This window comes from Tenrec ecaudatus, chromosome 14 (assembly GCF_050624435.1).
Source record: "Tenrec ecaudatus isolate mTenEca1 chromosome 14, mTenEca1.hap1, whole genome shotgun sequence".
In the NCBI taxonomy this organism is placed as follows: domain Eukaryota; kingdom Metazoa; phylum Chordata; class Mammalia; order Afrosoricida; family Tenrecidae; genus Tenrec; species Tenrec ecaudatus.
In genome coordinates, this window is record NC_134543.1 from 96913075 (window position 1) to 96925495 (window position 12421).

A 12421-nucleotide genomic window follows, 5' to 3' on the forward strand; every position below is an offset into this window, starting at 1 on the left:
CAGCCTTCAGTCTGGGTTCCCCTTCCAGCTCTGATTTCCCCTCTGCTGAAAAGGACATCACGGCTGGTAACGTGGAGGGGCAGTTAAAAAGAGGAAGACCTTCAACCGGATGGACTGCCACAGGGGCTGCAATATGGGCTCAGCATAAGAACCATCGTGAGGGGGCTCAAGAACAGGCTGTGTTTAATTCTGTTGAACGTACAGTCACTATGAGTAGGAGCCAACTTGATGACACCTAACAACCACTGCCACCTTGGCTCTACATTTTCCTGGAGTACCTGTCTCCAGGACACTGTTCTGATTCCAGCACCTCTCCCCTGTTGCATCCCATGATTCTATGCCTTCTGAAGCAACAGAGAACAAAACTTTCTTCCTCCACTAAAGGACAGACTGCCATTCACTAGCTAGGTATCGCTTCAACTCTTTTTCATGTTTGCAGACTTCACTACACCCTGGCTGCTCGATTCCTAACGCTGCTGTCTAAAGCCTGGCACGCTGGCTTAAGCTAGAGAGAGAAGTGAGGCATTGAAAGTCCGTTCATTCTTCCAAACTGTCTCCTTGGTCAAGGGCATTTCAGGTCTTCAGTAATGTTGTGGGGTCATACATGCTGGTTAAAGTGAAAAGAATTCAAAGTTTTGCATCTCAACACTCAGCCTTACATGTAAATGGTTATCTTCCAACAAAACTTTACTATATCCCTATCCATTTCATATCAGACCATTTCTCTCACAACAGAGTAATGACAGTGCTTTTCCCTTATCAAGTATGGAAATGTCCTCTGCTCACCCTCCAAGATGATCCATGCCTCTTTCTTTCTTTTTTTTTTTTTCAAACAGCAGAGGCAGAGGCCAGAGACTATTAGAAATAGGAGGAAGCATAAACATAAACAACCTGAAGCTCTTTCAAGGCATATCAAGGGATACTATGGTTTGGCCTCTAACCATTCTACCTGCCAAAGTTGATGCTGACTGGGCCAGTGGATCGAGGCTATCATCTCAGGAGATGAAAAGGACTTTGATCCCAGCAGTAGCCACACACTGCCCAGGGGAGGGCCCATTCAGGAAGGCACTGACATCATTCTTGCTGGATGACAGATCACCCTGGCTGTAGTGTCAAAGCAAAAAGCATAAGTCACCAGAAGGTCAAGTGTCTTGAAAATGACTTTGCATGCTGCCAAGGGGCCCTCACTGTGGCTCCCAGAGAAAGCAATGAGGCGGAGGCGTGTGCAGAGCTGGGACAGTCTACGTCAATAAGAGAGAGACCCCATGGATCCGCTGAAAGGCTCTAGAAATCTTTCCATTTGTTTTAGAAATAGGCCTGTTCTATTAAGTTTGCTCCTGCAAATAAGAAATTAGATACCGTTCCAGAGTAAGGGGATAACTGGAAGCCGACTGGATGAATTGGGACATGAGGGAGAAAAAATGAATACATAAAGGACATTAAAATAAATGTATTTGATGACTTAAGAAGAACTATCAGCCATATAAAAATGCCAGGTTTAAAAAAAGAAAGCATTGTATGAAACAGACACTTTTATTTAAATTGTTATAAGAACATAGGCCCTGAATATTGATGTAACCAAACATGTGACTTACTTGTATTGATGAGAAGAAGAATGTGTAAGTGCAGGAAAGAGTATAAGATAACTCAAATATCATACTAGAAAGTCAGAGAATGTCCCAAAATTCATAGTCAAAATGTTATTAAATAACCTTAATATTTAAGAAGTTCAGATGGTTGCCTCTGAGGAGTGAGGCTGACAAGTCAGTTCCAATCCATGGTGATCCTATGTACAACAGATGGAAACATGCTCACCAGCTCCTAAGTCACTCTCAAAATTGTTACATTTGAGCCCATTGTTGTTACATTTGAGCCCATTGTTGTACTGCCTTTCTACGTTACCATGTGAGTTAGTTTATGGTGCCAACCTAGCCGATAAACACATGTGGGGTTAATTGAAGGGTGGAGAGATAAATGGCTCCGTGAGCCTCACCTTTCGAGTTCTTGGGTCTCTTGCTTTAAGATGGTTGGACCAGGGTGCTGCCTTAGCCAGTTCACTGCTTCAGCTGGCAAGGCTCACTTCGTGCAAGACATCCCCAAGGAGAAGCTGCATGGACCTACCCCAATGCAGCCCTGGGTGCTGGAACAGCCATGTGGAGATCCCTGCCAGTGCTGAAATGCTTACACACTCACTGACTTGTTATTTCCCAAGCAGTCAGCATCATTGCGTCTGTTTTGTGAGATGGAGGAGGACTTTGTGGATTGATGTTGGGCATATGAGTTAATGGGTTAATGTTGGACTTGTGGGATTGGGCAGCACTGGGTTGGGATATTTTCTTGATGTGCACTTACCCTTTATATAAAACTCTCTCTTATACATGAGTTTCTGTGGATTTGTTTCTCTACAGTACCCAAACTAACACACCGTGGCATGATGTCCTTATCCAAGGACTGGTCTCTCCCGATAACTGTATACAACCATTGTGGAACGCAATACGGTGCTACCCCAAATAAATGGGAACAGAAAATCTATATGATCCAGTAATATCACTGCTGGGTATATAAAATCAGTAACAAAAGAGATGAAAGCACTTCAATGTTCATTTCAACACTGTTCACAGTAGCAAGGAAGTAGAAACAGCCTAAGAGCCACCAGTAAAAGAATGAATAAAGAAACGTGGGTCCATATACACAATGAACCCCAGGGAGCCCCAAGAGACAAAGATGGAACCACGAAGCACCGTTGACATAGATGGACCTGGAGAACATTATGCTGATCAAAGTTAATCAATCACAAAAGATTAACTATTTCATGAGGCCACAACCATAAAGCTAAAAGCCAACAACAACAAAAACCTGTATACCAGAGAGAATAGACTTTGAAGGTCCCCAAGGGAGGGGAGGAAGGGTGGGAAGACACAGCACTAGACTAGAAGGATGACAGGTGTTGATTTGGGTAAAGGAAAGAGAATGAACCACAGGAGAGAGAACAAGCCGGGACGGGAGAGTATGGCACGGCTGGGGATAGAGTAAGGGAGAAGAGGTTTGATGCGTGGCTGGAACTATTGAATGCGAGATGATGGTCTGGTATCTAACATCGCCAACTTGTTCAACAAAAAATTTAATTATAAAAAACAAAGAGGAGTGACAAAATTACTTTCTGACCAAATAAAAGTTCAAAAAAAAGTACATAGGACTAGGGAATGAATTTTTTTCCCCTATTACACGTATTTTAGTAAAGTTTGACATCATCAATCACATTACTTTAATAAAAGTAAAAGCTTAGTTTTAAAATATTAAATAAATGCAAAATTTGAAATCTTCAAGGCACTGAAAGGAATCACAGAAAGAAATTTATAGAATCAGAGTGTGGGGAGGACCTGATGCCAGGGGCTTAAGTAGAGAGAAATTTTTTTTTCGAGAGCAAATGTTTTGAAAACGATGAGGGCAATAAATGTAAAAATGTGCTTTACATGACTGATGTATGTATGGATTGTGATGAGTTGTATGAGCCCCTAATAAAATGATGGGGGGAAAAAGAATCAGAGTGTGGGTAGTGCTTTACTAAGCATGATACCAAGAGTATAAAGCTAAACAACAAGAACAATACATCTTGACCATAAATAGAATTCTAAATAAAAATAAAAGTCACTGGAAAATGAAAAAAATATATGCAGCATAGGTGCTATATAAAAGTTTAATAAATCTACATATTTAAAGAGCTCATACCAATCAATAAGAAAAAAATTCTAATTAAAAATTGTCCTAGGCTATGAATAGAAATTAACATACAAAATAAAAAGATAACAGAGATGGGGAGAGGTAAATGTCAAAAATCATGCTTTTTAAAAAGTACAACTTCTCTATCTAAAGGATTACACAGAAGAGAGCTGAACATTACCACACATCAAGGCAGTAAGAGAGATGGGTTGTGATTTGATCTGTACTAGAATATTCTTGACTCTTTTCTCTGCTTTTATTATCTATATCTTCTCATTTTCCATTGTATTTTAAAAATCGCATTTACTTCATAAAAGTCTCTAGGTATAATAAAAAAGTATTCAAAAATAAATTAAAATTCCCAATGTTCCACCAGCCTAAGCAAAAAAATGCTGGTATGTTTCTTTTCCATTTGTTTTATGTCTTCTTTCAAGAAAATTAGACTCATATTGTCTTTACCACTTAACATTACATGAGGAATATTTTCTTATGTACTATAGTTCAAAAGTGAGATATTATTGACTTCACAATAGTCCACTAAATAAAGTACGATCATGTTCTAAATGATAATAAATAACTAACATATATCATTTTTATAGCATTCCTTTCAACAAGATTAAACTCTTTCATGAAAATTTGTGTGGAATGTAACCACCATAGATGATTTAAAACCAAAATGAGAACACATGGCTGCTATAATTTGACATTTGGGGATGAATGGGAGAATCAAAAGTAAATGAAAAAGTAAAATGAATCCTCCTCTGTTGGTAATTATAAAGTCAATCTTTTTTAAAAAGTGAAATTACATTTTCATGATTTATATGGCTCAAAGGTTGATTTGTGCTCTGCTTTTTACATTATATATTTTTTTTACTATGTAAGTTTTTTTAAATGCTTACCTTTGAGAGAAACAAAACCAAATAGTATGGTAAAAATTAAGTTAAAATCCTCCTCTCCAATCTAGTGTTGAAGAGATATGTGTAAATCTCAATTTTTCAGGCATTTGAAAATCTTCTATCCTTAATACCCAGCAACATGAAAACATACCCACAAACAGCATGATTCGTTGCAACTTCTTTCTTTTTCACTCAATGTACTTTGGAGATTTTTCTCCATTTGCGTTTATAGGTCCACTTCATCTTTTCACATGACAGCGTATGCTCATGTAGGTTGTATGTGGGGTGTATGCTCCTAAAAAATGCTACCCACATATAAAACCCTACTCAAAATGGGTCACAGATCTAAAAGTAAAAATTTAAACCATGTCATTTCTAGAAACTATGTGTGATCTTACATTAAGCAAGACTTTCTTAAACACAAGGTCAAAGAATGATTCATAACCAAATTGATAAATCACAAACCACCAAAAGAAGATATGTTTTTCAAAAGACATTTATTTGATCAAAACATGACAACAAAAGCCACAGACTGGGAGACATATTTTCAGAACGCATGTGTGATAGAGGAATTAATCTGAGATATACAAAGTTTCAAAACAAAATTAAAGAAGCAAAAGATATGAACAGACATGTCACCAAAGCAGATATGTGCATGGCAAATTTGTCAGGGAAAAGATTTTTAGCATCCTTAGTCTCTAGGGAAATGCACATATAAACTACAAGAAGATAAGGGTGTTCCCTATTGTAATTGTTTTCATTTTAAAATAGATAAAAAGTACTAACAAGGTGAGGGAGCAATGTGAACTCATATGCTCCTATTATGAATGCAAAAGAGCGCCAAAGCAAACCAAACACTGCCATCGACTCAGTGACCCCCCGGACAGGGTGGAACTGCTCTGTGGGTTTCTGAGGAGGCAAAGGGAAACAGGCAAGCTCTAGGAAACAAAGGCAGAGAGAGGGGTATTAACAGAGGTGTGCACTTATGTAAATACATTACTTATGTAAATACATTAATCCACAGAAATAGAGGTATTGGCATATATATATATATATAGTTATTTATAAGGCAATACGCTGAGGTTGCAGACGGGCCTGGACCTCGGCTCATACCTTCCCTCAATACAAAAACACTTCGCTCTAACAAATTGCCATTCTGTGATGCTCACTTCCCCCCCACCCTCCACATAATCGCTGAAGACAAAATGGGTGCATAAGCAGATGTGGTGAAGACAGAGGATGGTGCCTATTAAAAGATTTGGGGTCTTAAAGGCTTGAAGTTGAACAAGCAGCCATCCAACAGTGAAGCAACAAGCCCATGTGGAAGAAGCACACCAGCCGGTGCCATCGTGAGGTGTCATCAAAACCAGGCAACAGGAATCAGAAGATTCACAACAAACAGTAAACAAACAAACAAACAGAAATGCATTGGTAAGAATGGAGGGGGGTTGGAGCAGCGACCCAAAGCCCATCTGTGGACAATGGAACATCCCCCCACAGAGGGGTCGCAGGGAGGGGGTGAGTCAATCAGGATGCAGTAGAGCACTAATGGATCACGCAATATACCTCTGATCCCTTGAGGCCTTCTTACCCCCCACTATCATGACCCCAGTGCCGCTTCCCACTCTGGACTAGACAGGAGCATGTACACAGGTATAGGCAAGAGATAAAACTCACAACACATGGAACCCAGGAATGGGAATAGAGATACCAAAAGGGTAAGGGAAAGAGGGGAGGCGCGGGGAAGGAAGGGGACCACCAATAGCAATGAATGGCACATAACCACATACCCCCATCCAGAGGGAAGAACAACAGAAACCAAAGGGGAAGAGAGACAGATGTTGTTGTGAGATTTGAAAATAATTAACAATCTATAGTCTATCAGGGGGCCACGAGACGAGGGTTGTGGGGGGAAGGGGAAAAGGAGGAGCTGATCCCAAGGGCTTAATGGAAAGCAAATGTCTATAAAAGAACAATGGAATGTATGTACTAATATGTCGGATACAATTGATGTATGGATTGCAAAAAGAGTTGTAAGAGCCCCCAATAAAATTATCTCTTTTTTAAAAAAACAGAAGCAGAAAGTCCTGTCTTCCGCCCTCCAATTGGCTGGTAGTTTCTAACTGCTGACCGTGCAGTCGCAGGCCAATTTTGAAAGCCTGCTGGTTAGTTTCTTATAAAATCAAACACACACATACAATATGAGTCAGCGATCTCATTTCTAGGCATCTAATCAAGAAGTAAAACCTGCATATGGATGCTTACAGCTGTTCTGCTAGCAATCACAAGAAACTGGCGAGAATCCAAAGGCCCTGGAGTGAGAACAGGTAGTGGAAGATGAGCTGTCCACTTCTGTAAAGCCCACTGGGCCAGCTCCACTCTGTCCGACAAGGTTCTTAGGAGTCAGGAGCGACAGAAAGGCAGGGAGGGAGGGAAGCAATGGATAAGCTGTGCTATATCCACACAAACGACTATTACTCAGAAATAAAAGAAGACATATTACTTATATCAGTACACATAACATCCTTGAATCTAAAATGAATTGTACTACATTAAAAATTTTTAAAAGGCAGGAGTAGGGAACCAGTGGAGAGATCTGGGGGACCAGCCCCAATTCCAACTACTAAACGGATACCTGTCCCTCCCCCTGGAAGAATTTATTTCAAAGGACAGCACTGAATCTGCAGCTCCAGGAGAAGGACATACCTGATCGGAGCACACAGGAACAGATGAAGGGGGAGTAGGAGAGAGTGGAGCACATCCTGGCCCACCAGGCCTTCAGGATGATGACCCCAATTAGAGCAGCTAGTCCACAGAGAGGACCACATAGCCAGCCCCACTATGAGACATGACGCCCAGCACTGATGCATAACCCTACAGGGGACAACACCAGAGACACAGTGTGGGAATTGCACCCGATCTGATCCCATTACACCAGGGCAAAGAACTAAAGGGTACAACAGGACAGCAAGGGAACGGATTGGCGAGGTCCCCAGGGAATGCTGAAGATGGACTTTGGGGCCAGGGTGTGGGGCCCCAACAAACTGGACTGGAAAACACTCCTAAAGGCCAACAAACAATCCTTGAACTAACTACAAGCTTTCCTTTCTTGTTGTGTTTTGTTTATCATTGGTTTGTTGTTGTTGTTTTGTTGTATATTGTTGCTTGGTTTTGCTCTGTCTTGTTTTTGTGCATGTTATTATCTCCGCAGGCCTGTCTAAATAAGATAGGCTGGATGAACAATCTGGAGGAAAAAACGAGACCAACAGTTCCGGGGGACATGGGAGAGGGGGAGGTGGGGAAAAGGTAGTGGTGTTAACAAATCCAGGGACAAAGGAACAATAAGTGATCCAAATCAATGGTGAGAAGGGTGTGGGAAGCCTGGTAGGGCATGATCAAAGGTAATGTAACCAAGAGGAATTGCTGAAACCCAGGTGGGGACTGAGCATGATAGTGGGACAGGAGGAAAGTCAAAGGAAATAGAAGAAAGAGCTGGGAAGCAAAGGGCATTTATAAAGGTCTAGATAAAATCATGTACATATGCAAATATAGTTATACATGAGGATGGGGAAATATATGTATATGCATATATTTATAGGGTTAGTATTAAGGTAGCAGAAGAACATTGGGCCTCCACTCAAGTACTCCCTCAATGCAAGAATACTTTCTTCTATTAAATTGGCATTCTATGATGCTCACCTTCCCAACACGATTACTGAAGACAAATGTGTGCATAGCAAATTTGGTGAAGAAAGCTGGTGGTGCCCGGCTATCATAAGATATAATGTCTGGGGTCTTAAAGGCTTGAAGGTAAACAAGCGGCCATCTAGCTCAGAAGCAACAAAGCCCACATGGAAGAAGCATAGCAGCCTGTGCGATCACGAGGTGCTGAAGGGATCAGTTATAAGACATTAAAGATCAAAAAATCATATCTTGTGTGCTCACCTCCATGATACGATCGCTGAAGACAAACGGGTGCATAAGCAAATATGGTGAAGAAAGCTATCAAAAGATATATGGTGGCCGGCTATCAAAAGATATAGCGTCTGGGGTCTTAAAGGCTTGAAGGTAAACAAGTGACCTTCTAGCTCAGAAGCAACAAAGCCCACATGGAAGAAGCATATCAGCCTGTGCGATCATGAGGTGTCAAAGGGATCAGGTATCAGGCATCATCAGAACAAAAAATCTTATAGTGAGGGGTGGAGTGCGGAGTAGAGACCCAAAGCCCATTTGTAGGCCACTGGACATCCCCTTACAGAAGGGTATCAGGGAGGACACGAGCCAGACAGGGTGTGATGTAGCAACGATGAAACATACAACTTTCCTCTAGTTCCTAAATGCTTCCCCCACCACCACCACTATCATGATGCGAATTCTACCTTGCAAGTCTGGCTAGACCAGAGGATGTACACTGGTACTGGAATTGGAAACACAGGGAATCCAGGGTGGATGATCCTTTCAGGACCAGTGGTGCAAGTGGCAATACTGGGAGGGTAGGTTGGAAGGGGGAAACCAATTACAAGGATCTACATGTGACTTCCTCCCTGGGGGACAGGCAACAGAAAAGTCGGTAAAGGGAAACGTCAGACAGTGCAAGATATGACAAAATAATAATTTATAAATTATCAAGGGTTTATGAGGGTGGGGGAAGCGAGAAGGGAGGGGAAAAAATGAGGACCTGATGCCAGGGGCTTAAGTGGAGAGCAAATGTTTTGAGAATGATGAGGGTAATGAATGTACAGATGTGCTTTACACAACTGATGTCTTTATGGATTCTAAAAAGAGTTGTATGAGGCCCTAATAAAATGATTTTTAAAAAGCAAGATACAAAAAGCTACATACTCTTTGTTTCTACTTAGATGACATTCTTTAATAGGCAAAACCACAAGGCCATCCTGCTCAATACTTGCTCCCATGAAGTGATCACTGAAGACATGGGTGCTATAGCTATGGATGCTATAGAAAGCAGATGATGCCCAGCTATCAGAAAGAATAGCATCTAGGGTCTTAAACACTTGTCCCCAAACAAGTGAAGTATCAGCTAAGTCCACACTGAAGTAGCATGCCAGCCTCTGTGGCCCAAGAATTGTAAATAATAAAAGCCAAACCCGGAGGAGGGAACGGTTGTTAGGGGCCGTTGAGGCGGTTCAGACCCCTAATGATCCTGTGAGCAACAGAACCACAGAAGGGAAAACCACTGGGTCCTGCATCATCCTCACAATCGCTCTTAAGCTTGAGCTCATTGTGGCAGCCACGCTGTCAATCCCTCCCACTGAGAGCTTGCCTCTCCTTCGCTGCCCCTCCACTTTACCAAGGAAGGCCTTCTCCTGAGGCTGGTCTCTTCTGACAACGTGCCCCAAGTACATAGGAAGGCTCGCAATCCTTGTCTGGACGGACTGCTCTGGCCGACCTTCTCCTAAGACAAATTGTACTTCAATTATTCTTCTCCTGCCCCACAATTCAAGTGCAGCAGTTCTTCCTCAGTCTGCCTTCTTCAAAGTTCAACCTTCACCTGCGTATGAGGCAATTGAAAATATCATGGCTTGGAGCAGGTGCACTTTAGTCCTCAAAGTAACATCCTTGCTTTCAATACTAAGGTCTCCTGCCGTAGATTTACCCAGTGGAATGCATCTTTTGATCTCAACTGCTGCTTCCATGAGCATCGATAGTGGATTCAAGCAAGACAAACTCCTTGACAACTTCAGACTTTCTTTAGCCTGCTGAATGGCTGCTGGTTTCCGACTGCCGACCTTGAGGTTAGCAGCCTAAGGTGTAACCAATCACTCGGTCACCAGAGCTCCTGCTAGTGGCCAACACAGCCCTCCAGAGAGGATGTAGCAAACCTCCTACTAGGTGCTTGTGTCATCACACACGATTCTAATCCAAGGTCAATGTGGAAATCGGCGGATTTTCATTTTTGCTAATCCGGCAAATCTGGGGCCTGGATTGCTATTTCTTTAAGAACAAGAAAGGTTGCGTCCCTAATCAGTCACTGATCAACTCGCCACAGCCCTCACCCACCCAACTGCCCACTCCCTTTTTTTTCCTGTGGTGACTACTTTTTACATAAATTCCAGGAAGGCGAGTGCCCTGGTACTAGGTCTCAAGGTTAGGAACGTCCGCCACGGGTCCCCAGTAATCCTCAGAGAAACACTGACTCTCGGCAGGGGGAAAGGTCCCTGGGCTACGACGACCCGCGGCCGCCCTGCAGGGTGGGAGGAGCCGCGCAGGCCCCGCCCCCCAACTCCGAGACCGCCCAGCACAGCCCGCCTCGTGCGCTCATTGGCCCTTCACGCTCCCACTGCAGCCCGTCTCCGCGCCCCGCCCTCCGACAAGACTCCGCCCAGCACAGCCCGCCCCGTGCTCATTGGCCCTCCACGCTCCCACTGCAGCCCGTCTCCGCGCCCCGCCCTCCGACAAGACTCCGCCCAGCACAGCCCGCCCCGTGCTCTCATTGGCCCTCCACACTCCCACTGCAGACCGTCTCCGCGCCCCGCCCTCCGACAAGACTCCGCCCCGCCCACTCATTGGCGCCGCGCGCGAAGATTGAGCCCCGCCCCTGAGCTGTGTGGTCCTTCACCTTCCCGAAGGGACTCCCGGAGCAGTTAGCCAGCCGCCTGGGGCAGGAATGCACCACTGAGACTCGCAGCGCCGCTAGCTTCGCCTCCGCGAGGAGAATTCTTCCCGCCACCGCAGCCTCTGTGAAGTGGCGGAGCTGCCCGTAAAACACTTCCGTTTCCAGAAGCGGTTCCCTTGGTAACCAGAGGAACGACTCTTCAAGTCTCGCGATAGGAGAAAAGGGCTGTACCATCCCGAAATGAGAACTAGGGGCCCGGGAGGGCGAGAAATGGAGCTGAGGCAACCGTGTGTAGTTGCCTGCGGAAACCATGTGCTGTTGCGCGGATGAACGTGGGTGGGCAATGGTGTTCCTGTTTCGGACGAACGTGGCAGGGAAAAACCTGCTTGTATGTCTCTGTCCCCATTATGATGAAGCCAACCTGGTCATCTAGCCTCTCTGAGCTGTAGATTCGGCATCCACAAGGTTGCAACCTAAAGACCATGTATGTGAAGTCCTTGGTAAAGATTAGATGTGATATAAATTTCTAAAACCACGTTTTACCGCAGGTTGGGCAACAGTCCAGAAAGGGTAACATTGCTGTTTGGGTCTTTTATTCGTTGTTCGCAGTGCATGAAAACCATTTCCCTAAGTCCTCAAACTATTTTTTTTCAACCCCAGTACTATCAAGTTACCCCTCCTTTCATATACTGCACAGCAAGTCGCAATTGACAATGCACTTTCACAACCACGTTGTTAAGCGCCTTCAGGTTGGCTCCAACCCATAGGAACCCTGGATATATGGAACAGAAGGGATAAGTGCCTGCACACCCCCCCACCCCCCACCCCCACCCCCCGCCAACCCCCACACCTCAGGTGTGCTTCTACTAAACCCATGTCGTGCGCATGTCGTGGGGGAAGGGTCTTTCTTTTTTGCTGACCGGTTCATCAATCAGATGTTCTTCTCCGGGACTGGCCTCTCCTGATAACATGTCCAAAGTATGTTAAAGTGTCAGACACCTCTCTAATAAAGAGCATGCTTGTCTACTCCTCCAAGACAAATTTGTTTTGGGTTTTTTTCTGACAGTCCATGATAGCTAGTTTTCTCTGCCATAAATTGAAATTCAAATGCATCAATTCCTCCCTGGTCTTCTTATTCCTTGTCCAACTTTACCTGCATATGAGGTGATTGAAAATACGGATCATTAACAGTACATAACAGCATTGCACAGTCAATAAAATACAAGTA

At 43.7% G+C, this 12421-nt stretch overlaps 1 protein-coding gene across 1 annotated transcript in view; it reads right to left on the reverse strand.

The window, feature by feature from the left end:
* FSIP1 (fibrous sheath interacting protein 1) overlaps window positions 1-11568 on the reverse strand; it is a 214249-nt gene extending 202681 nt beyond the window's left edge. Inside the window, exon 1 of the mRNA XM_075531244.1 lies at window positions 11197-11568. The gene's annotated coding sequence lies outside the window, so the exon portion shown is untranslated. The remainder of the gene's footprint in view (window positions 1-11196) is intronic.
* Between the last annotated feature and the right edge of the window lie 853 nt (window positions 11569-12421).